Genomic DNA, 26,434 nt, shown 5'->3' with positions numbered 1-26,434 from the left:
TTAAGACTTTGTGCATGGTGGCGCAGTGGTAGCGCTGCTGCCTTGCAGTTAGGAGACCCGGGTTCACTTCCCGGGTCCTCCCTGCGTGGAGTTTGCATGTTGTCTGCGTGGGTTTCCTCCCACAGTCCAAAGACATGCAGGTTAGGTGGACTGGTGATTCTAAATAGACCTAGGTGTGTTTTTGTGTGTCCTGTGGTGGGTTGGCACCCTGCCCGGGATTGGTTCCTGCCTTGTGCCCTGTGTTGGCTGGGATTGGCTCCAGCAGACCCCCGTGACCCTGTGTTCAGATTCAGCAGGTTGGAAAATGGATGGATGGATGGACTTCATGCTCAGTTACAGGATTAAAATTACTAAAGTGCTGAATGCAATGTGAGGCAGGGTCGGCTAAGCTTGTATGCGGTTTGTACTGTGATGCAGAGATCTGAGATCTTATATTTTCAATTTTCTCATTGAAGAAGTTCTGAAAGTCTATACTGCTAATATCTGTTGGTATTTTGCACTGTAATTCTGAATTTCCATTTGTTAATTTAGCCACTGTTCTAAACAGTACTCGAGGATTTTTATTATTGCTATCTATTATTGTAGAATAGTATTCTGAGATGAAGACTGGACTCCTTTGATAGATAGATAGATAGATAGATAGATAGATAGATAGATAGATAGATAGATAGATAGATAGATAGATAGATAGATAGATAGATAGATAGATAGATAGATAGATAGATAGATAGATAGATAGGAAGGGCACTATATAATAGATAGATAGATAAGTCACTATATAATAGTTAGATAGATAGATAAGGCACTATATAATAGATAGATAGATAGATAGATAGATAGATAGATAGATAGATAGATAGATAGATAGATAGATAGATAGATAGATAGATAGATAGATAGATAGATAGATAGATAGATAGATAGGAAGGGCACTATATAATAGATAGATAGATAAGTCACTATATAATAGTTAGATAGATAGATAAGGCACTATATAATAGATAGATAGATAGATAGATAGATAGATAGATAGATAGATAGATAGATAGATAGATAGATAGATAGATAGATAGATAGATAGATAGATAGATAGATAGATAGATACTTTATTAATCCCAATGGGAAATTCACATTCTCCAGCAGCAGCATAATGATACAATAAATAATATTAAATTAAAGAATGATAATAATGTAGGTGAAAAACAGACAATAACTATGTATAATGTTAAATGTTAACGTTTACACCCCCGGGTGGAATTGAAGAGTCGCAAAGTTTGGGGGAGGAACGATCTCCTCAATCTGTCAGTGGAGCAGGACGGTGACAGCAGTCTGTCGCTGAAGCTGCTCTTCTGTCTGGAGATGATACTATTTAGTGGATGCAGTGGATTCTCCATAATTGATAGGAGCCTTCTGAGCGCCCTTCGCTCTGCCACGGATGTCAAACTGTTCAGCTCCATGCCAACAATAGAGCCTGCCTTCCTCACCAGTTTGTCCAGGCGTGAGGCGTCTTTCCTCTTAATGCTGCCTCCCCAGCACACCACCGCATAGAAGAGGGCGCTCGCCACAACTGTCTGATAGAACATCTGCAGCATCTTATTGCAGATGTTTAAGGACGCCAGCCTTCTAAGGAAGTATAGTCGGCTCTGTCCTTTCTTGCACAGCGCATCAGTATTGGCAGTCCAGTCTAATTTATCATCCAGTTGCACTCCCAGATATTTATAGGTCTGTACCATCTGCACACAGTCACCTTTGATGATCACTGGGTCTATGAGGGGCCTGGGCCTCCTAAAATCCACCACCAACTCTTTGGTTTTGCTGGTGTTCAGTTGTAGGTGGTTTGAGTCGCACCATTTAACAAAGTCATTGATTAGGTACCCTATACTCATCCTCCAGCCCATTCCTGATGCAGCCCACAATAGCAGTGACAGACTTCAGTATGGAGCAGAGGTTGGATTGTGTTGAAGGCACTAGAGAAGTATAGAAACATAATTCTTACTGCACCACTGCCTCTGTCCAAGTGAGAGAGGGGATCGGTGTAGCATATAGATGATGGCATCCTCCGCTCCCACCTTCTCCTGATATGCAAACTGCAGAGGGTCAAGGATGTGTGGCCTAAGGTGGTGAAGCAGCAGCCTCTCCATGGTCTTCATCACATGTGATGTCAGAGCAACAGGCTGAAAGTCATTCAGCTCACTAGATGTCTCTTCGGGGAATCCTTGGGTGCCCGCTGGTTTGACTTTGTGTTGCTCATGGAGTCCCGAATGAGGCACATGACCTGCAGTGTGAGGGAGCGTCAGTTACGGCACTGTGGCCATGTGGTGTGACATGGGGGGTCATGAGGTCACTGGAGAGTGGTGTGTGGCACTTCTGATAGCTCTTCAAAAGGACCAAGTCTTTAGAGTCCTGGTGCTCCCTGTTTGTGAGACATGGATGCTCTCCAGTGACCTGAGAGGAAGACTGGACTCCTTCATGTGTGTCTCTTTGGAGAATCCTTGGGTGCCCGCTGGTTTGACTTTGTGTTGCTCACCGAGTCCCGAATTGTGAGGGAGCGTCATATACTGCACTACAGCCATGTGGCTGTAGTTGAGGACCTGAGCAGCTGGACCAGTCCAAGGGGACGCCCATGTAACACCAGATATAGAGGGTCATTTCTAGAGGGTGGGACTGGACTGCATTTCTTCCTTGGTGGAAGGGCTACCAACCGGGACCCCGAGGTGTTTTGTCGTGTGTTGGGTACGGCAATGCCCTGTACTAGTGTGTGTGCTCCCCAACCTGACCTGACCTGAATGATGCATGGAGTTGAGATGAGGGCAGTAAATGAGAAGGTGGAGTTAGAGAGAGGGCCAGGACAAGAAATGAGACCAATAGAGGAGGTACCACAACAGTGGGAGAGACAGGAAAGTCGGCTGAAGTGGAATGGACATGTGGTGGGAAGAGACCATGAAGATGTGGGCAGAAGAGTGACGGACGTGAGGAGGAGAAAGCGAGGAAGGCCAAAGCCGAGGTGGATGGATAAAGTCAAAGAAGATCTGTGGGAAAAGTGGAGAAGGTTGCAGGACCAGGCTGTCAGGAACATACATAGAATTGGGAAAAGATGAAGAGGAAGAAGAAGAGTATTGTGAGTTTTGTGGTTGTGATTTTGACAAAGAAGGATTTTCTCCCGCACAGTATGTGAGTGTAAGCCCCCCATAGATGTTTTTGACGATTGTCTACAGTGAGCACCATCAGGTGAACGACTCGGGACTAACTTATCTAACAAATCTCATCACTAGGGGGCCCACAATAAAAAGTCACAAGCCAAGAAATGTGAAAACGCACTGCCGGCCCCCTTTTGTTTTTTTTTTTGATGCCCAGATCTGTACCAGCATTGCCCCCTTTGCCCTCAGGCTTTGTACGTTTTGGAATGCGGCCATGTCCTTAAGTTAACGACTCCTTCCGGGATGTCTGTGAACGCGGATGCTTTATGCAAAGTTCATCTTATCTGCCTGGACATAAAACGTAAAAACTGTCTCGGACCACCCACCTGACAGCTGGTAAGAAGCGCCCGCAGCTCTGAACGGAGAGGGATTTGAAATCTTCAGAAAGGCTGAAAGGACGCACGGTGACATACAAGCCAAGTCGGGAGCAGCCCAAGTGACCCTAATAGTCCTCATGAGCCCTAGGGACAGCCGTGGCCCTCTTTAGATTTGCTACTCGTCAGTGCCAATGGGTAACCATGTGCCAGCTGTCCACTCGGAGGAGACTGAAGCTCTGGATCAGGTAAATAAGCCAATCTGTGTTGATTTGAATGGCCTTATGGGATACTTGAGCTTTAATTACAGAACTTAGGAAGAGCTGGATGACTGAAGGGATGGGAGCTCCAGGAACACCAAACGAGAACGTCACATGGATGTGCCAGGCTCGGTGCTCATCACAGCATATGCCAATGTCGCATTACGTGACTTTTAGTTTGAGGATATGTCGGATTTGCCAGCTGAGGTCGCTGAACTCATAGCTGGACTGCTGAAAATCACTGGGCGTGTCAGATTTAGCGACTGCTTGATAACAGTTGTGCCCGCCTCTTTTTCTAACAGCCAATGGCGTGCTGTCTGACGAAGCTGGTCCTGTACAAAGGGCTGGCGGGTTAATGGGTAAGGCGAGTGCAGCTGCAATCTCTGCCCCATTCTGTCCTGGCATGTAAAACAGGAGACATCAGACAGACGAGCTTCTCTTCTGCAAAGATATATAGAAGTTTCATATTCCTCATTGCTTCATTGTAGGCATTGTCCTTCTGGATGAGCATTCATTGGCTGTCGGCTCTCATACAAACAGCCTTAATCAAAATCAGATCTGCTTGACTTTAGAGGACTTGCTGGTCTCAGCCGCTGGGTATATCACATTAGGTGACAGTCTTCACGGAATGGGGCAGCCAACTGTCTCCAACTTGCTAAAATCACTGGAAAAGTCACACAATGTGTCCTGCAACGTCATTATTCTTAAATGTTTCATCCGTGGGTGTGTGTCCATCCATCCATATTCATATACCCACTTGCCTAGAATGAGGGCCATCAGAGCTTATCCTGACACAACTCGGGAGTCCCCCCTGCACACAATCAGGTACAGTGAGGTGTAGAGAGGCAAGATGAGATGCCAGAGCTGCTGTTACGACGGGCTTTCTGTAATCCTGCGATATGTGGATAGAAACGATGATGAGGAACGATATGCTGAAAGGGCCTCCTGGGGTCCTGAATGGGGTCCTGAAGCTACAACAAATAGGGAAAAGTGTCCCTGCGTACATCTTAGAAAACTCTGAAGAAGTGCAGAAGCTTAACGGGCCTAAAGCAGCATTACTAGTGCTGCTCCACTAGGGGGAGCTAAACCATCCATCCATCCATTTACAAACCTGCTGATAGGGATGAGGGTCGTGGGAGGACAGGAGACCATCCCAGAAGATAGTTGGTGTTGCTTTTTTGGGTGGAGTGTGATATGGGGGGGGGGGGGGGGGGGGGGGGGGGGCGGGGGGGCTTTAATTCCTTAGCACCATCTTTTGTGTGCCCACTGATTGACCAACAGCCTTAGAAATATTGATACTGGTCAGCGAATCAGCTGTACATAGATAGACAGATAGATAGAATGAAAGGCACTATATAATAGATAGATAGCGTGAAAGGCACTATATAACAGTGAAATGGATAGATAGAGTGAAAGGCATTATATAACAGATAGATAGAAGTGAAAGGCACTATATAATAGATAGATAGATAGATAGATAGATAGATAGATAGATAGATAGATAGATAGATAGATAGATAGATAGATAGATAGATAGATAGATAGATAGACACTATATAATAGATAGATAGAGTGAAAGGCACTATATAACAGTGAAGTGAATAGAGTGAAAGGCATTATATAATAGATAGATAGATAGAGTGAAAGGCATTATATAATAGATAGGTTGAATGAAAGGCATTGTGTAACAGATAGATAATGTGAAAGACAGTATATAATAGACAGGCAGACACCAGAATGACTAAAAAGAAAGAAAATCAAAAAGAAAGAAAAACTTCTGACTTGTCAGTCCCAGTGAGGCGCTATATTGGCGTAGTGCTGTTGGTATAAAGGACCCCGGGTGCTTTTCCTGAATTTTCCTTTTGTGAATTTCCCCTTGGGATTAATAAAGTATCTATCTATCTATCTATCTATCTATCTATCTATCTATCTATCTATCTATCTATCTATCTATCTATCTATCTATCTATCTATCTATCTATCTATCTATCTATCTATCTATCTATCTACATGTCCTAACGACTCTGTCGCTGTTCTGTAGTCTTTAGTTGAAGAGGTGCCTGCCTTCTTCGGTGTAGGAGTGTGTCGGATGTTCTCCACAGTAAGCTCACTGCCTGCATGTGTGTCACTCTCTTGTTTACGTTCATTTTCTGAGCCCTCAGGGTTGTGATTGTTTGGTGGTGCAGTGGTTAGCGCTGCGATCTTATGGATTATGCTGTGACAGGTTCCAATATGCACTATTGAGCTGTTCTGGTGCCTCATGGTGTCCCTGTGCTCTTCTTCAAAACATACTGAAGTGTTTTCTTGATGTTATTACTTATGAGGCTCCATCTGATGAGGAGCACAGCTGTTTACAAACAGCGACGTTAATGGATTCCCGTGGGTGACACATTTCTCTTGGTGTCTGATGACGGCTTTTGATAAAATACGAAGCTCTTTACTCGGCTGATGTTATCCGCTACTTTAGGCTATAACTGAAGTATCTGGAAATTCTTGTTCTTCGCTCTTTATTCTCGTGTCAGTCAGAGGCCACCTACTCTCATAAACTGAAATGAATCCCCTATGGTTAGGATTACACTTTACATCGTAATTTGAGTAACATCTGATAGGCGATTACTGTGACTGCAAAAATGGATTTCATCCTTACTTCCTCTAAGCAGAATAGGCTGCCATCTACATTTGTGTACAGTGGAACTCTGATTATACGAGGTAAGCTGGAATGATGCTACCTCGAATAACTTGGATCAAACAGATGGCGGAGGTCATTTCAGATTAAAAATTACTGATGTAAAAGAGGTGGCCAATTTATGTGGTACAGTAGCACTTTACAACCTCTTCTCATACCCCACCTTACTTCCTTGCTGCAATTTTCTACAGTCACCTCCACATCAAAATGTCAACGGCATTCAGAGAGTCTGCACGAGAAATGATGTGGGGACGTCCTGTGCAGACCTCATTGTCATATAAACACGAAAATCATAAGTAAGCATCTATCTATCTATCTATCTATTATATAGTGCCTTTCACTCTGTGTATCTATCTATCAATTATATAGTGCCTTTCTATCTATCTATCTATCTATCTATTATATAGTGCCTTTCACTCTATGTATCTATCAATTATATAGTGCCTTTCTATCTATCTATCTATTATATAGTGCCTTTCTTTCTATCTATCTATCAATTATATAGTGCCTTTCTTTCTATCTATCTATCTATCTATCTATCTATCTATTATATAGTGCCTTTCACTCTGTGTATCTATCTATCAATTATATAGTGCCTTTCTATCTATCTATCTATCTATCTATCTATCTATCTATCTATCTATCTATCTATCTATCTATCTATTATATAGTGCCTTTCACTCTATGTATCTATCAATTATATAGTGCCTTTCTATCTATCTATCTATCTATCTATCTATCTATCTATCTATCTATCTATCAATTATATAGTGCCTTTCTATCTATCTATCAATTATATAGTGCCTTTCTATCTATCTATCTATCTATCTATCTATCTATCTATCTATCAATTATATAGTGCCTTTCTATCTATCTATCTATCTATCTATCTATCTATCTATCTATCTATCTATCTATCTATCTATCAATTATATAGTGCCTTTCTATCTATCTATCTATCTATCTATTAGTGCCTTTCACTCTGTCTCTCTATTATATAGTGCCTTTCTATCTATCTATCTATCTATCTATCTATCTATCTATCTATCTATCTATCTATCTATCTATCTATCTATCAATTATATAGTGCCTTTCTATCTATCTATCTATCTATCTATCTATCTATTAGTGCCTTTCACTCTGTCTCTCTATTATATAGTGCCTTTCCTATCTATCTATCTATCTATCTATCTATCTATCTATCTATCTATCTATCTATCTATCTATCTATCTATCTATCTATCTATCTATCTATCTATTGTAAGAAAGGCGCTATATTGCAAACCCCACAGGCAATACACAGTCCCAAACAGCACACAAAGTAACACAATGCACTTCTCTCTCTGCACCACCACTCCTCCCAAGCAACCTTGTCTTCCTCCACCCAACTCTGGCCACTGAGTGGTGGTCGCTGGCTCCCTTTATTGGGTACCCGGAAGTGCTCCAGGTGCTTGATTGCCGACATCCGGCTGCACTTCTGGGTGTGGCGAGACCAATGCCCAAAAGGGGCCAGCAGCTCCTGCTGCAGCATTCCCTAGCGGCAGCTGCGGAACCCAACAGAGCTGCACAGAACTCCAACCCCCATGAAGCCCTGGGGGGAGTTCGAGGCACCACTGCAACCCAGGGAGGCTGCCATCTAGCGTCCAGGGGGAGATACTGGGATTCCCACCCTTGCTCCCCTGGTATATATGGTGAAGGGGCGTCCCAGCCAGGCATGAGTCCCGGCCATCCATCACACTATCTATCTATCTATCTATCTATCTATCTATCTATCTATCTATCTATCTATCTATCTATCTATCTATCTATCTATTACTTGTCGGTGACAGGTAGTGTGGCTAGTGTTATACAGTATAATGGCGTTGTCTATCTATTGTTGGTGACTGGTAGGAAGGCCAGGAATTCAGACAAAATGGAGGGGTGCCAACTACGCCATTTTCTAGCTTCCTGACCTTAAGGGGTGGAGTCAGTTGCTCTCATGTGGCCTTTTGATTTTTAGTGTTTGTATCCAGCAGGGGGCACATGCTCCCTGGGAAGAGGCTCATTAGAGATTATAGCCTTTAATAATCCATCCATCCATTTTCCAACCCGCTAAATCTCAACACAGGGTCATGGGGGTCTGCAGGAACCAATCCCAGCCAACACAGGGCACAAGGCAGGAACCAATCCCAGGCAGGGTGCCAACCCACCGCAGGACACACAAACACCAAGCACACACTAGGGCCAATTTAGAATCGCCAATCCACCTAACCTGCATGTCTTTGGACTGTGGGAGGAAACCGGAGCGCCCGGAGGATACCCATATCTATATATATGTTTGTATATAATATCATCCCCTAGTTGTATGGCGGTGATTGAAAGAATCAATAGCATTAATGGAAGGTTATATTTACTTCTGTTTAATATCATTTTAACAGACACAATAATATAATAATAGTCAAAGGAGAGCTGTCCTTGACCAAAGCATGATGGAGTTGGGGTTTCCTGTCACTGGCACTTGTCCAGTCTTTGATAGAAGGTTGTGTCCTCGGTACAGGCAGGAGTGATGTCTTGACAGGCTTGGGCAGATTTGTGGACAATGAAATTTAATCTCAGTAAATGTAAAGTATTATATGTAGGAAGTAAGATTTTAAGGTTTGAATACAAAACCTGAACATTGATAGTCCACTTATGAGAAGAGTTAGGAATCGTAGTGGACTCAGTGATATCAACTTCCCGACAGTGTTCAGAAGCCATTAAGAAGGCTAACAGAATGTCCGGTTATATAGTGCCTTGATGTGTGCAGTACAAGTCACAGGAGGCTTTATAACACACTGGTGAGGCCTCATCTGGAGTCCTGGGTGCAGTTTGGGTCTCCAGGCTACAAAAAGGACATAGCAGCACTAGAAAAGGTCCAGAGAAGAGCGACTGGGCTGATTCAGGGCTACAGGGGATGAGTTATGAGGAAAGATTAAAAGAGCTGAGCCTTTAAAGAGATGAAGAGGAGATCTGACTGAAGTGTTTAAAATGATGAAGGGAATTAGTGCAGTGGATCGAGACAGTGACTTTAAAATGAGATGAAATCGAAAGTCCGCCTCATGAGGATTTAGGAGTCGTAGTGGACTCTAAGCTATCGAATTCCAGACAGTGTTCAGAAGCCATTAAGAAGGCTAACAGAATGTCAGGTTATATAGCGCCTTGATGTGTGGAGTACAAGTCACAGGAGGTTCTGCTCAAGCTTTATAACACACTGGTGAGGCCTCATCTGGAGTACTGGGTGCAGTTTTGGTCTCCATAAAGACTTAGCAGCACTAGAGAAGGTCCAGAGAAGAGCGACTTGACTGATTCAGGGCTACAGGGGATGAGTTATGAGGAAAGATTAAAAGAGCTGAGCCTTTAAAGGATATTAAGAGGAGACCTGACTGAAGTGTTTAAGATCATGAAGGGAATTAGTGCAGTGGACTGAGACTGTTATTTTAAAATGAGTTCATCAAGAACATGGGGGACACAGTTAGAAACTTACAGTTAGGGTAAATTTCCACAAACATTTGGAAGTTTTTCTTTACCCAAAGAACGCTAGACACTTGGAATAAGACACCAAGTAGTGTGGTAGACCGTAAGACATTAGGGACCCTCAAAACTCAACTTGATGTTAATTTGAAGGAGTTAAGTGGACAGGACTGGCTGGCTTTGTTGGGCTGAATGGCCTGATCTCATCCAGATTGTTCTAATATTCCATCAGTCCATAGGTAAGCTCTGGAGTTTTATTCCTTCTCTTTAAACATGTAACCTCCAAACCAAAGGTACAAATGCTTGGCTGACTGCAGAGGCTGCTTGCTTGGGCTGTCGACCCTGACGCCCCAGGCCAAGTAGGGCACATCGCTTCTTCTCGTCTCCCTGTCAGGTTCACGCCGTCATTTAGATTCTCATTGTAAATGAAATTACATGTATGAATAACCCTTACAGACCACGGTGGCACACTAAGGGCTGTGGGTGGACAAGGAGACATGGCAGTTAGAGATTGTGCCCCCTAGTGTCTCGGGGTGGCAGTGCTTACCTTTGACGAGCCCAGAATTGAGCCCTGAACCCTCTGATGTGTGACATTATCCATCTCTAATGAATCAGGAACATCACAGGAGACCGTTTACTTGTTCTTTCTCAACAGCAGGTGCTGTCTCCTTCAGAACAAAGCCAGCATTTGTCATGGATTTATAACGTCTGGTAAAAGATGACGCAGTACAGGCTAGACGCTGTAAGTGAAGGCTGCTTCATGAATGTCAGCCCTGATGAAAGGAGGCGCAGGGCACACCACAACCTTAAAAGCAAACACGCAGTCAGTGAAAATGGCGGCTGCAGACTTACCTGGTGTGTCCTCACCTCGGCAATAAGAGACCAGCGTGTCAGCATGAACAGGCCGAAGCAGAGGATTCCCATCCTACATTTCCGTTTATTAGCTTAACAGATGCTTTTATCCAAAGTGGTTTATGAAAGATGTCAACGTCATCAAGTAGACTGTTTGGGAGCAAGTGTGACAGGACAGGACCCTTTGAGGCAGAGCCTACATGGCTGTCCCACTGGACTACAACTCCCAGTATGCCCTGCACTGATGGATCCAGGAAAATGCTGCCACCCAGCGTACCAGAGGCGTATGCAGTCTTGGTATGCTATTGTGCATCCCCAAGGCCCATGCCCTATTCTGGGATCTTCGGTTGAATCCCACCGGGATGCCATTGTGTCTATGAAAGGCACTATATAAATAAAATGTATCATTATTATTATTATATTGGCATGGCTTGTCCAGCTCCACGTCCTGCCCCTAAATATTCTGTAACAAAGGCGCTATATAGGCGCCCGACCCGACACAGATGGACACAGAGGCACGTATAAACACACAAGACTTTTATTTTTTTTCACCCGTGGGCGCATGTCTTCCCCGTGACCCACAGGCAATGCACAGTCCATAAAGCACTTGTCACACACACCAACAGTTTCTCCCTTTTACCTCCACTCTTCCTCCTCCTCAAGCTTCGCCTCCTTCCTCCCAACTCTGGCTCCTCGAGTGGTGGTGGCTGGCCCTTTTTATAAGGTGGCTGCAAACTGGGCTGCTGACTCCCCCTAGTGGCCATCCGAGCCCCCAACCAGGCTGTGGAGGACTCCATCTCCCATGGAGCCATGCGCTAGGTTGGGGAGTCATCGTCCGCCAGGGAGGCTGCCACCAAGCATCCCAGGGGAGGTATTGAACTTTCCATAGCTGCTCCCCCAGAACAGATGTAGCAGAGGCATCCCTGCCGGGCATGGGACCCGGCTGTCCATTACAATTCACAGAGTCCATTCCCAGCCATCCTTTACGCTCTATTTATATTTTTGTTTCCGATGCCATGCCCTTGTCTCTAGTGCAGACTGGCAGAGTCCAATGTGCCACCAATCGCACTTTGAAGCTCTGCTTTGTTTACGCTGGATAATCATTAAAGCACTGCTCGTATAATTCCCAGAAATCATTACCAGGGGCTCATAAGCCTGCCCATCCTGATAATCCCTGGCAACTGGAATTCTGCAGGATTTCAATAATGGCAGTCAGAGACATGTTCATAGAGAAACAAAAGGAGCCTCTCGTTAATAATAATCAACCAGCTAACCATTGAAAGTCCTTCAGAGGCACAGAAGGTCTGTACTGGCAGTGCCCGCCCGGTGGGAATGATATCCCCGGATAGGTGGTGGAGGTGGGTATGATACAGCCCTGGATGGCACACTAGTTTTAGGTTTGGTGGAGCAAAGGGGGATTTAGAGCCAGGCCTGCACACAGACCATCACTCCTGGGTTGACAGGTAGGCACTGGAAGCCTGAAGAGTAGAAATTGTGACAAACGAGAGGAGACCACTCAGGGCATCGGGCTCATTTCTTCAGTTAATAAACTAAGATGTCCCCATATCTCCTCCAGAGCCTTCCTAAATATTCTCAAGGTTGCTGCTTCAATACCATGTCTTGGCATTTTGTCCCCAATTCCCACAACTCTATGAGTAAAGATGTGCTTCCCGGCTTCAGTCCTAATTGCCCTTCCTCTTAAGCTCCACTGGTGTCCTCCAGAATGGGATTCACCTTTACGATGAAGGAGATCTGCCTGTCATGGCTGGATGGAAGGGAGACATTACTTTAAGCTTTGGGTGGTCGGTGTGCTTAGGATGTTGCCCTCACAATTGGGCAGCACCTTGACAGGACATCCGCACAGGGCAGTGATAAGCGAACCCTGCTGACTTAGCTTCACCTGAAATTTGGTGAACTCCGTGATCTGCATTGAAGTCAATAGGGATGGAGGAGCTGAACGAGTTTTGAGGGGCTTATACAGTATTGGTGCAACGGTCTATTAAGTGTCTCTGAGGGCTAGGAAAATGTTTGCTGACTATACTGGACCAATCCCTGTGGCCATATATGTGATCTGAGATTTGCATCAGCAGTGCTAACCACTGCGCCACCATACCTCAAACATCAAAAGGAACGAATACCACAAACAAAATACAAGAAACCGGCCGAAACTAGCAGCGAGTACATAAAATAAAGATCCAATTTTGGGGGACAAATTAGCCACACCATGAAGTGGCAGCAGGGGAGTGGCTCATTCCATTGTAACTTGAGCATGGGAAAGGCGCTATATAAATAAAAATGTAAATACAAATATATGTAAATATAATAAATATGCAAATATATATACATATAACTAAATTTAGATACAGTATAAATAAATGAAAATATATAAATAAAATGTATTATTATTATTTGCAGTTGGCTCATCTTATCATTTCCACACCAATGAACTTACAGTAGGCATGGGTGAAAGTTCTACACATGGCTGATACAGCTCTGTGATGTCACTTTGGCCTCACAAAGCATCATGGGAAGCCTGGATAAAAATGTTTGCCTAATCTGGCTGCACTGGGGTCCGGATGGTTCGTCGTGTGGTGTGTGCGGCAGCGCACTTTAATAAGCGCATGCTTCCAACCTCCTCCTGCACCTAATCTGGCTGCACTGCAAAATTTCCAGGAACATATTTTGCAAACAGTGTGCCCTGCAGTGGGCTGGCACCCTGCCCGGGGTTTGTTTCCTGCCTTGCACCCTGTGTTGGCAGGGATTGGCTCCAGCAGACCCCCGTGACCCTGTAGATAGGATACTGGATGGATGGATTTTGCAAACAATTTCATTGGCAAATACAGCATATTTGATGCGAGAAACGCTTGGGCGAACGTACACTGGCACTCGGGGGTTAGGGTTGGAATCGAAGACTTGGGAGTCGCCATCAGTCCAGGGTGGGGTGGTGGTGGTTGGGAGCCCACCCTGGATGGGATTGTAGGGCCCGTGCCTCCTGATTCAAACAGACCAGTTTAGACTCAAAGGTTAAAAGTGAGAAGAATATGGAAACTTCACAAAGAAGGCACCCAGGAAACAAAGTGGGCATCAAGTGCCACCCACTGCTCTACCATTGCACTAACTATAAAAGATACTTTTAAAATAAAATGCTGTATTGATTGTATGATCTACAGTACCAGAGAGTTAGTGTCTGATGGGAGTGAAAAGAAAGTTATAACTACCTGTTGGAGGTGATGCAGTAATGGCACCTGTGCCAGTCATCAGTGCCCACTGTTTGGCTGCTTGCTTTGGGCAGGGCACTTCAGTCTTGGTTCTTGGGGGGGCACTTCCTGCTGTTAATGAGAGTGGAGCTCAACAATTAATCAATGGATGGACAGTACTGTGGGTGGCACGGTGATGGCGCTGCTGCCTTGCAGTAAAGAGACCAGGGTTCACGTTCCATGTTCTCCTTTGTATGGGGCTTGCATGTTCTCCCAGTGTCCACAGTCCAAAGACATGCAGGTGAGGTGGATTGGTGATGCTAAATTTCCCTCTGATGCATGAGTGTGTGTGTCTGTGTGTGTGTGTGTGTTCCCACTGCAATGGAGAGGGCTGCTGTTCTGGGCTTGGTCTTGTCGTGTGCCCTATGCTTGCGGGGATGGGTGCCAGCTCACAATAAGCAGATTAGAGAAGGAATGGATGGACAGGTAGTGCTGGGCTTCATTTGAGTTAATCAGTTGCAAATTGCTTTGTTTTCTTGTCTATTTAAACAAATCTGTGTCTTCGTGTGTGCTCATGATGTAATAAAATGAGAAGTGAAGCAAAAGGGCACCTTGTATTGGCTAACTGAGTAGGTTACAATATGCAAACTTTTGAGGAAGCTCAGGCCCCTTCATCAGATAAGGTCCAATCAAAAAAAAAGGTGTCATTGTGCTTCGTTTCTTACCCACCTTAATAAAAGGACAATTGTCTGTGTGTGCATCTGGTTGCCATTTCTGTGTCATTTCAATAGATGGCACATCTCAAATGTTTTTAGTGTTAAAATGCATTTCATTTGTCATTCCAATAGATGGCACATCACAACCATTTGTAGTAATGCATTTTAACACTACAACAATTTGTGATGTGCCATCTGTTGGAATGACAAATGAAATGCATCCACTTTAATTAAAGAATAAGTGTCGGTGTGTCTGTTCAGTTGCTGTGTCTCACCTTTCAACAGATGGCTTATCACAAACATTTTCAGAAAGAAAATATATTGCATTTGTTATTCCAGGAGATGGCACAGCACAAACATTGAGAAATGCTTTTACAAGTCCCATACCAAATGGACAATAACAGCAGTGCACAATTCCAACAGATGGCACATCACAAAGATTGGTAGTAATGCATTTTATTACTACAAATGTTTGCAATGTGTCATCTACTGGAATGACAAATGCAAAGGTGCCATCTTAATAAAAGGGTAAGTGTATGTGAGATATGCATTGAATTTTTCATTCCAGCAGACGGTGCATCACAAACATTTTTAGGAATAAAATATATTGCATTTGCCATTCCAACAGATGGCGCAGCACAAACATTAACACTGCTTTTACAAGTTCCATACCAAATGGACAATAACAGCAGTATATGCATTGCATTTGTCATTCCAACAGATGGCACATCACAAAGATTGGTAGTAATGCATTTTATTACTACAAATGTTTGCAATGTGCCATCTATTGGAATGACAAATGCAAAGGCTCCATCTTAATAAAAGGGTAAGTGTGTGTGAGCTATGCATTGAATTTGTCATTCCAACAGATGGTGCATCACAAACATTTTTAGAAATAAAATATATTGCATTTGCCATTCCAACAGATGGGAAGGCACAAACATTAACACTGCTTTTACAAGTCCCATACCAAATGGACAATAACAGCAGTATATGCATTGCATTGTCATTCCAACAGACGGCACATCACAAAGATTGGTGGTAATGCATTTTATTACTACAAACGTTTGCAATGTGCCATCTATTGGAATGACAAATGCAAAGGATCCATCTTAATAAAAGGGTACGTGTGTGTGAGATATGCATTGAATTTGTCATTCCAATAGATGGTGCATCACAAACATTTGAAGTAATGCATTTTATTATTAGAAATGTTTGTGATGTGTCACCTGTTGGAATGACAAATGCAATGTATCCACTTTAATAAAAGGGTAAGTGTGTGTATGTCTGTCCTGGTGCTATGTCTCTCTCTTTCCAACAAAGGACACATCATCGACATTAACACTGCTTTTACAAATCCCATACCAAATGGCATATAACAGAGACATATGCATTGCATTTGTCACTCCAACAGATGGTGCACACCAAACATTAACACTGCTTTTACGAATCGAATGCCAAATGGTGTATATATAACAGAAACAAATACATTGCATTTATCATTCCAACAGGTGATGCATCACAAATATTAACACTGCTTTTACCATTCCCATACCAAATGGTGTATGATTTGCATTTGTCATTCCAACAGACAGCACATCACAAGCATTAACATTTTCTTTATGCATCCCATAGCAAATGGCATATAACAGAGACATATGCATTTCATTTATCATTCCAACAGATGGTGCATTATAAGCATTCACAACACTTTTACAAATCTGGTACCAAATGGTATATAACAGAGACAAATGCATTGCATTTATCATTCCAACAGATGGCGCACAGCTTTTACGAATCCCATATAACAGAGACCTATGCCTTGCATGGTGCACTGCAGACATTAACGCTGAGGGCTACGTTGATTATTTAGATTTCAACCCATCTTAGACGGGTAGCACAGCTAGTTGCATTCATAAATGGCTAACACGGCACATCCCTCTACTACTACATTTTGTAATTTGTAAAGTTTTTATTTGAATCTGTCTGAGAACTCGTCACGGCGCTTTGCGTCTTCACCCAGTGAAGGTCACTGTACAAAAATACACTGAATTGAATCGAATGAAATTAGTTTGTTACATCATCTTGGTGTCTTCTACTTGTGGGTATTGACTTGTGGGGGAGTGAGGGTGGTATTGGTGAAAAGGCCCCTTTGCCATCACAGGCCGTGCACCCAGAACACCCTGATGGCAGATCAAGTCCCAGCTATGGCAGTGCCACACAGAATGCAGAGTGTGTGACGTCCCTGGTGTGACCGTGTAAAGTTCAGACACGTGTATTTCCAGCTCCTCCGAGGTTAAGGATGACTTTTTGTGTTGACGTGTGAGTCTTGACTGTGAACATCCCACATTAAGCTTTTTGTTTTTTGGGAACTTTGGTGATGTAGAGAAAGTCACACGAGACAAGTATCCTGGCTCGCTAATTTGTAGCAATGGCGACTCGTTGTCCCACATTCATGTGAGAATGAATGCCAGGTGGATTAAGTGGCACTTGGTTTGAACACTTTCTCGATTTCCCTGGAACTTTTTCATATTTTTGTTGAGTTATCCTCTAACTAATGTCCTGCTTATTCCAAATGTCTTTTTATTGTTGACCCTCTAAGCGGTGAATGATTACTACAGTGATGGTCAGCAGTACTTGGGTTCAAGTCCACCAACCTGGTCTTTGAATGTAGAGGAAGTTTAAAGGTACACAAGAGCCCTGGGAGAGGCAGCCCTTATGTTAAGGGGCTCGGGGCTGGGGACATGTAAGACCTCCAGCTTTATTCCGGCTTCTCATGAGAATGAGACTTTTATTTATTTGGCTGGCGCTTTTATCCAAGGTGACTTATGACATTTGGGGTCCAGTTAGTTCCATTTCTTTTGTTATTCCAATTGGAGCACATGCAGGTGAGGTGACTTGCTCACACAATCAGGACCAGGACCAGGATTTGAGCCCACAACCTCGGGATCCTCCCGGTGACGTCAGTTGATCCCTCTCTGTGTCAGCTGCCCAGCATCACCGTTACGTATGGTCATTTTGGAGGGCCCCTCCTAAGCTCCTCTGACATCTCCACAGGTTGGAGGGTGTGTGTAGCCATATTTTAGCCAGCTGCATGACCTCCCATCCGTATGCAGACTCGTCACCGTTCCTGATGAGTACCTCGATGGTTGTCTCTTCTGCATACCTTTGTGAAGCTGTCCTGGTTTGTTACTCATTCACACTTTTAACTCATCCTAAGCAGGCCACGTCATTTTATTCAGAATGCAATCCCAAGCGCCAGGGGGAGTGCAGCTCAGGTGCGGCCTGAGGGACTGAGTGAGTGAGTGAGATTTAAGATAAGTGTCAGAGACAGGTATTCTGTGAGTAAGCCAGAAGTCATCCAGCTGCAGGTGACCTGTCGGGTCAGGGGAGAGGATTGAAGAGTTAAGCTCGGAGATTTTCTGAGCTGCATGGCAGGAAAACATCTAAAGCCTCTGTGTAAACAGGCCTGGAGGGGGGGGGTGGGGATTGGAGGGGAGGGGCCAGGGCTGAATAAGAAGCCTCTGATTACCTGCCTGATAATGTGCCTGCTGGATTGGCCCCGCCCACTAAACATCTGCCTCCAGAGTGCGTGGGCGTACGCACACACACACACACACACACACACACATTCAGTCAGTCAGTCAGTCAGTGCCTCAGGAGTGCACAGCCCTCCTTCCTGCACCATGCTCTGCGGTCCAAGCCAGCGGACGGGAACACTCACGCTCTGGAATACGAATCAAACGAGGGTGGGCTGGTGAAGGAAACCCTGCCGTAGAGCGCCCCTCGCCGCCTGCTGCACAAGGCTTTGCTGCACCTCCATTCCTGGCGTTTCTTTCTCACTGCGGGAAGGGTAAGTGTTGTCATTCTTGTGGGCCCGTCTTTGTTTGGGGAAAAAAGGGCACGTAGCATCATGTACTGTACTGGCAAACATCTGAGATGACTTCAGACCCACAAGAGCAACAATTGGGCTCTTTTCAGATACAGAAAGATTCACATGGTTAGCTTTTCAAAGTCCACGGCTATCCAACTCAATTTCATATATACAAGCATATTTATAGACAGTATACTGTATATTACAAATTACATGTATATCTATAAGTATGTATCATCCATTTACACACATACTGTATATTTGTATATATACGGGTATATACATATATATCTAAAATCTACTATATATCTCTGTAGTATATATCTGTATATACGGTTGTGCTTGAAATTTTGTGAACCCTTTAGAATTTTCTATATCCATCCATCCATTTTCCAACCCGCTGAATCCGAACACAGGGTCACGGGGGTCTGCTGGAGCCAATCCCAGCCAAAACAGGGCACAAGGCAGGAACCAATCCCGGGCAGGGTGCCAACCCACCGCAGAGAATTTTCTATATTTCTGCATAAATATGATCTAAAACATCATCAGATTTTCACTCAAGTCCTAAAAGTAGATAAAGAGAAACCAGTTAAACAAATGAGACAAACATATTATACTTGGTCATTTATTTGTTGAGGGAAATGATCGAATATCACATATTTGTGAGTGGCAAAAGTATGTGAACCTTTGCTTTCAGTATCTGGTGTGACCCCTCTTTGCAGTAATAACTACAACTAAACGTTTCCAGTAACTGTTGATCAGTCCTGCACATTGGCTTGGAGGAATTTTCGCCCATTCCTCCGTACAGAACAGCTTCAACTCTGGGATGTTGGTGGGTTTCCTCACATTAACTGCTCTCTTCAGGTCCTTCCACAACATTTCGATTGGATTAAGGTCAGGACTTTGACTTGGCCATTCCAAAACATTCACTTTATTCTTCTTTAACCATTCTTTGGTAGAACGACTTGTGTGCTTAGGATCGTTGTCTTGCTGCATGACCCACCTTCTCTTGAGATTCAGTTCATGGACAGATGTCCTGACATTTTCCTTTAGAAATCTCTGATATAATTCAGAATTCATTGTTCCGTCAATGAAGGCAAGCCGTCCTGGCCCAGATGCAGCAAAACAGGCCCAAACCATGATACAACCACCACCATGTTTCACAGCTGGGATAAGGTTCTTATGCTGGAATGCAGTGTTTTCCTTTCTCCAAACATAACGCTTTTCATTTAAACCAAAAAGTTCTATTTTGGTCTCATCCGTCCACAAAACATTCTTCCAATGGCCTTCTGGTTTGTCCACGTGATCTTTAGCAAACTGCAGACGAGCAGCAATGTTTTTTTGGAGAGTAGTGGCTTTCTCCTTGCAACCCTGCCATGCACACCATTGTTGTTGAGTGTTCTTCTGATGGTGGACTCCTGAACATGAACATTAGCCAATGTGAGAGAGGCCTTCAGTGGCTTAGAAGTTCCCCTGGGGTCCTTTGTGACCTCGCCGACTATTACACGCCTTGCTCTTGGAGTGATCTTTGTTGGAGGGTAACAATGGTCTTGAATTTCCTCCATTTGTACACAATCTGTATGACTGTGGATTGGTGGAGTCCAAACTCTTTAGAGATGGTTTTGTAACCTTTTCCAGCCTGATGAGCATCAACAACTCTTTTTGTGAGGTCCTCAGAAATCTCCTTTGTTTGTGCCATGATACACTTCCACAAACGTGTGTTGTGAAGAGCAGACTTTGATAGATCCTGTTCTTTAAATAACACAGGGTGCTCACTCACACCTGATTGTCATCCCATTGATTGAAAACACCGGACTCGAATTTCACCTTCAAACTAACTGATAATCCTGGAGCTTCACATACTTTTGCCACTCACAAATATGGAATATTCGATCATTTTCCTTAATAAATAAATCACCAAGTATAATATTTTTGTCTCATTTGTTTAACTGGTTTCTCTTTATCTACTTTTAGGACTTGAGTGAAAATCTGATGATGTCTTAGGTCATATTTATGCAGAAATATAGAAAATTCTAAAGGGTTCACAAACTTTCAAGCACAACTGTATATCTATATACAGGTGCTGGTCATAAAATTAGAATATCATGACAAAGTTGATTTATTTCAGTAATTCCATTCAAAAAGTGAAACTTGTATATTAGATTCATTCATTACACACAGACTGATGTATTTCAAATGTTTATTTCTTTTAATGTTGATGATTAGAACTGACAACTAATGAAAGTCCCAAATTCATTATCTATATATTATCTATATAGCATTGAAAATTAGAATATCAATTAAGACCAATGCAAAAAAAGGATTTTTAGAAATGTTGGCCAACTGAAAGGTATGAACATGAAAAGTATGAGCATGTACAGCACTCAATATTTAGTTGGGGCTCCTTTGGCCTGGATTACTGCAGCAATGCGGCGTGGCATGGAGTCGATCAGTCTGTGGCACTGCTCAGGTGTTATGAGAGCCCATGTTGCTCTGATAGTGGCCTTCAGCTCTTCTGAATTGTTGGGTCTGGCGTATTGCATCTTCCTCTTCACAATACCCCATAGATTTTCTATGGGGTTAAGGTCAGGCGTGTTTGCTGGCCAATCAAGAACAGGGATACCATGGTCCTTAAACCAGGTACTGGTAGCTTTGGCACTGTGTGCAGGTGCCAGGTCCTGTTGGAAAATGAAATCTGCATCTCCATAAAGTTTGTCAGCAGCAGGAAGCATGAAGTGCTCTAAAACTTCCTGGTAGATGGCTGCGTTGACCTTGGACCCCAGAAAACACAATGGACCAACACCAGCAGATGACATGGCACCCCAAACCATCACTGACTGTGGAAACTTTACACTGGACCTCACACAACATGGATTCTGTGCCTCTCCTCTCTTCCTCCAGACTCTGGGACCTTGATTTCCAAAGGAAATGCAAAATTTACTTTCATCAGAGAACATAACTTTGGACCACTCAGCTGCAGTCCGAAGGCGAGACACTTCTGACGCTGTCTCTTGTTCAAGAGTGGCTTGACACAAGGAATGCGACAGCTGAAACCCATGTCTTGCATACGTCTGTGTGTGGTGGTTCTTGAAGCTCTGACTCCAGCTGCAGTCCACTCTTTGTGAATCTCCCCCACATTTCTGAATGGATTTTGTTTCCCAATCCTCTCCAGGGTGCGGTTATCCCTATTGCTTGTCCACTTTTTTCTACCACATCTTGTCCTTCCCTTCGCCTCTCTATTAATGTGCTTGGACACAGAGCTCTGTGAACAGCCAGACTCTTTAGCAATGACCTTTTGTGTCTTGCCCTCCTTGTGCAAAGTGTCAATGGTCGTCTTTTGGACAACTGTCAAGTCAGCAGTCTTCTCCATGATTGTGTAGCCTACAGAACTCGACTGAGAGACCATTTAAAGGCTTCTGTAGGTGTTTGGAGTTAATTAGCTGATTAGAGTGTGGCACCAGGTGTCTTCAATATTGAACCTTCTCACAATATTCTAATTTTCCGAGATACTGAATTTGGGACTTTCATTAGTTGTCAGTTATAATCATCAACATTAAAAGAAATAAACATTTGAAATACATCAGTCTGTGTGTAATGAATGAATCTAATATACAAATTTCACATTTCGAATGGAATTACTAAAATAAATCAACTTTGTCATGATATTCTAATTTTATGACCAGCACCTGTATACTGTATATACCTGTATATATCTATATATACAGTATATACCATCTATCAGAATGTACTCTGTAATGCATGTTAGAATAAAGTGTGTTGGATTTGTCATTCCAACAGATGGCACATCTGAAATATTTGTAGTAACTATGCGACTGTTCAATTCCACTGGGGGGGGGGGGGGGACGTTAACATTATACAAAGTTATGGTCTGTTTTACCTGCATTTTTTATCACTCTTTAATTTAATATTGTTTCTTTATAAGTATGCTGCTGCTGGAGTATGTGAATTTCCCCTTGGGATTAATAAAGTATCTATCTATCTATCTATCTATCTATCTATCTATCTATCTATCTAATAAAATTCATTACTATACATTGTTTGTGATGCGCCATCCGTTGGAATGACAAATGCAATGCATATGTCTCTGTTACATGCTATTTGGTATGGGCTTCATAGAATCAATGTTAGTGTTTGTGATGCGTCATCTGTTGGATTTTCTACCCATCACAGACTGTTTGAAATCCATATACAGTGGTGTGAAAAACTATTTGCCCCCTTCCTGATTTCTTATTCTTTTGCATGTTTGTCACACAAAATGTTTCTGATCATCAAACACATTTAACCATTAGTCAAATATAACACAAGTAAACACAAAATGCAGTTTTTAAATGATGGTTTTTATTATTTAGGGAGAAAAAAAATCCAAACCTACATGGCCCCTGTGTGAAAAAGTAATTGCCCCCTTGTTAAAAAATAACCTAACTGTGGTGTATCACAACCTGAGTTCAATTTCCGTAGCCACCCCCAGGCCTGATTACTGCCACACCTGTTTCAATCAAGAAATCACTTAAATAGGAGCTGCCTGACACAGAGAAGTAGACCAAAAGCACCTCAAAAGCTAGACATCATGCCAAGATCCAAAGAAATTCAGGAACAAATGAGAACAGAAGTAATTGAGATCTATCAGTCTGGTAAAGGTTATAAAGCCATTTCTAAAGCTTTGGGACTCCAGCGAACCACAGTGAGAGCCATTATCCACAAATGGCAAAAACATGGAACAGTGGTGAACCTTCCCAGGAGTGGCCCGGCCGACCAAAATTACCCCCAAGAGCGCAGAGACGACTCATCCGAGAGGTCACAAAAAGACCCCAGGACAACGTCTAAAGAACTGCAGGCCTCACTTGCCTCAATTAAGGTCAGTGTTCACGACTCCCACCATAAGAAAGAGACTGGGCAAAAACGGCCCTGCATGGCAGATTTCCAAGACGCAAACCACTGTTAAGCAAAAAGAACATTAGGGCTCGTCTCAATTTTGCTAAGAAACATCTCAATGATTGCCAAGACTTTTGGGAAAATACCTTGTGGACTAATGAGACAAAAGTTGAACTTTTTGGAAGGCAAATGTCCCGTTACATCTGGGCGTAAAAGGAACACAGCATTTCAGAAAAAGACATCATACCAACAGTAAAATATGGTGGTGGTAGTGTGATGGTCTGGGGTTGTTTTGCTGCTTCAGGACCTGGAAGGCCTTGCTGTGATAGATGGAACCATGAATTCTACTGTCTACCAAAAAATCCTGAAGGAGAATGTCCGGCCATCTGTTCGTCAACTCAAAGCTGAAGCGATCTTGGGTGCTGCAACAGGACAATGACCCAAAAACACACCAGCAAATCCACCTCTGAATGGCTGAAAGAAAAACAAAATGAAGACTTTGGAGTGGCCTAGTCAAAGTCCTGACCTGAATCCAATTTAGATGCTATGGCATGACCTTAAAAAGGCGGTTCCTGCTAGAAAACCCTCAAATAAAGCTGAATTACAACAATTTTGCAAAGATGAGTGGGCCAAAATTCCTCCAGAGCGCTGTAAAAGAGTCATTGCAAGTTATCGCAAACGCTTGATTGCAGTTATTGCTGCTAAGGGTGGCCCAACCAGTTATTAGGTTCAGGGGGGGCAATTACTATTTCACACAGGGCCATGTAGGTTTGGATTTTTTTTTCTCCCTAAATAATAAAAACCACCATTTACAAACTGCATTTTGTGTTTACTTGTGTTATATTTGACTAATGGTTAAATGTGTGTGATGATCAGAAACATTTTGTGTGACAAACATGCAAAAGAATAAGAAATCAGGAAGGGGGCAAATAGTTTTTCACACCACTGTATATGTGCCAGGCAGAATTATCTGGCTTCCCATCTGGTATGGGTATGAGATCCTTACCTGGACAGGAGGACAAAACAAAAGAGCAGCAGGGGAGGGCTGCTCTTTTGGAACATGTTTATCCCTCATCCGCTAGATGGCAGCATCCCAGGACCTCACTAGCCATATGGACCTCAGCAGGGCATGATTGGAGTTGTAGTGGCATAAATCAGCCCTGCCAACCCGACACAGATTGGACACGGAGGCACACATATAAAATAAATAAACTTTTATTTTTCTTCAGCTGAAGGGCACGTCTTCCCCGTGTCCCCCAGCCACAACACAGTCCCAAGCTCAGTACAGTAAACCAAACACTTTCTCTCTCTGCACCACTTCTCCCAGGCAACCTCGTCCTCCTCCACCTGACTCTGGCCACTGAGTGGTGGTCGCTGGCTCCTTTTATTGGGTACCCGGAAGTGCTCCAGGTGCTTGATTGCCGACATCCGGCTGCACTTCCGGGTGTGGCGAAACCAGTGCCCAGAAGGGTCCAGCAGCTCCTGCTGCAACACCCCCTGGCAGCGCCTGCGGAACCCCACACAGCTGCACAGAACTCCAACCCCCATGAAGCTCTGCGGGAGTCCGAGGCACCGCTGCAACCCAGGGAGGCTGCCATCTTGTGTCCAGGGAGACATACTGGGTTTCCCATCCTTTCTCCACCGGAACATATGCTGCAGGGGTGTCCCGGCTGGGCATGGGCCCCGGCCACCTGGCACAACACATATATCTATATATCTCTATATATCTACTGTATATATGTATATATAAACTAACACATAATATGACATGCAAGCAGATGGTTCTATCTGTCTGTATATCTCTCTACTGATCTGTTGTGTCCTGTAGGGGGCGTAGCAGAGTCCCAGACACCTAGACTCAACTAAACCACAAAGTCACGAGTTCAAATGCAGAATATTTTCAGTTTTCAAAATACCTGTTACAGATTTTTTTGTTAACCGGACCGACCACACACCCAGTCACAATTCCTTTTTCTTTTCTCATGTCTTCTCCTCCTCCACTCTCCACCAGCGAGCGTCACCCGCCACCTTTTGCCTCAGACTCTCCCCTGGAAATAGAGTTATGATAAATGTAGCGTCTTTCATACTCAATGCAATCCTCTAAGTTCTTTAGCACACCTAAAGGAAGGAAAAGACTTGCCCACAGCCTGTGCATTGGTGTCAGTAGTGGGATTTGAGCCGGCCTCATTAAGAGTGTCCAGCAACTTCCAATTCTTTCAATCCATGTTTTAGTTGTCTACTTAAAGAAAATAAAACAATCTTTTTGAGCTGGAATGTCTGGACTAGGTGGCTGTTAAAAGTTTTTATACTGGACTTGTTTCCACAAGCGCCCCCATGATAGTCTCCGACTACTGCGATTGGGTGGCCACACTGATTCACTTTTTAATTACGAGATTCAACTGGTTGGTATTTTCTCATGCTGTTTAAGATTTTGCAGTAGTTACCATAGGCAAGTCGCGAAGTTACTTGGAGTAGTTGGACATTTACCAGATTCTTGACCAGAAGCCCCTTACCTTCCAGAGACATGCATAGCAGCGTATGTGCTGTACAGAAGTAAAGGATGATGGTTAATATCATAATAATTAAAATCATTTATATATACTGTGTATATATATATATATATATATATATATATTCATTCATCCATCCATTATCCAATCTTCTATATCCAAACTACAGCGTCATGGGGGTCTGCTGGAGCTAATCCCAGCCAACACAGGGCGGAAGGCAGGAAACAAACCCCAGGTATGGCGCCAGCCCACCACATATACATATATATATATATATATATATATATATATATATATATAGTGATATATGGCCGGCAGTTTATCCCGGCCAATACCCCCAAGCCGCCAGATGGAGCCATCCTTTCAACATGAAGGGGCCCCGAATTCCAGCAGGGCATCATGGAACTTGGAGTCTTTCATCTCAGCCCTGCTAGATACCGTGGGGG

General features: G+C 43.5%; 1 protein-coding gene across 3 annotated transcripts in view; it reads left to right on the top strand.

The window, feature by feature from the left end:
- coro2aa (coronin 2Aa) overlaps positions 1-26,434 on the top strand; it is a 174,176-nt gene that overhangs the window by 55,011 nt on the left and 92,731 nt on the right. The window contains exon 1 of one of the 3 annotated variants that reach the window (XM_051929914.1): positions 3,739-3,759. The exons of 1 other annotated variant lie outside the window; for it this stretch is intronic. The gene's annotated coding sequence lies outside the window, so the exon portion shown is untranslated. Of the gene's footprint in view, positions 1-3,738; positions 3,760-18,337; positions 18,565-26,434 lie in introns of those variants that run through there. One more of the 3 variants, XM_028805872.2, reaches the window with a different exon arrangement.

This window comes from Erpetoichthys calabaricus, chromosome 7 (assembly GCF_900747795.2).
Source record: "Erpetoichthys calabaricus chromosome 7, fErpCal1.3, whole genome shotgun sequence".
NCBI classification, from domain to species: Eukaryota; Metazoa; Chordata; class Cladistia; order Polypteriformes; family Polypteridae; genus Erpetoichthys; species Erpetoichthys calabaricus.
Note: the sequence above shows the minus strand (reverse complement) of the source record. Positions and strands in the feature narration are given on the sequence as shown.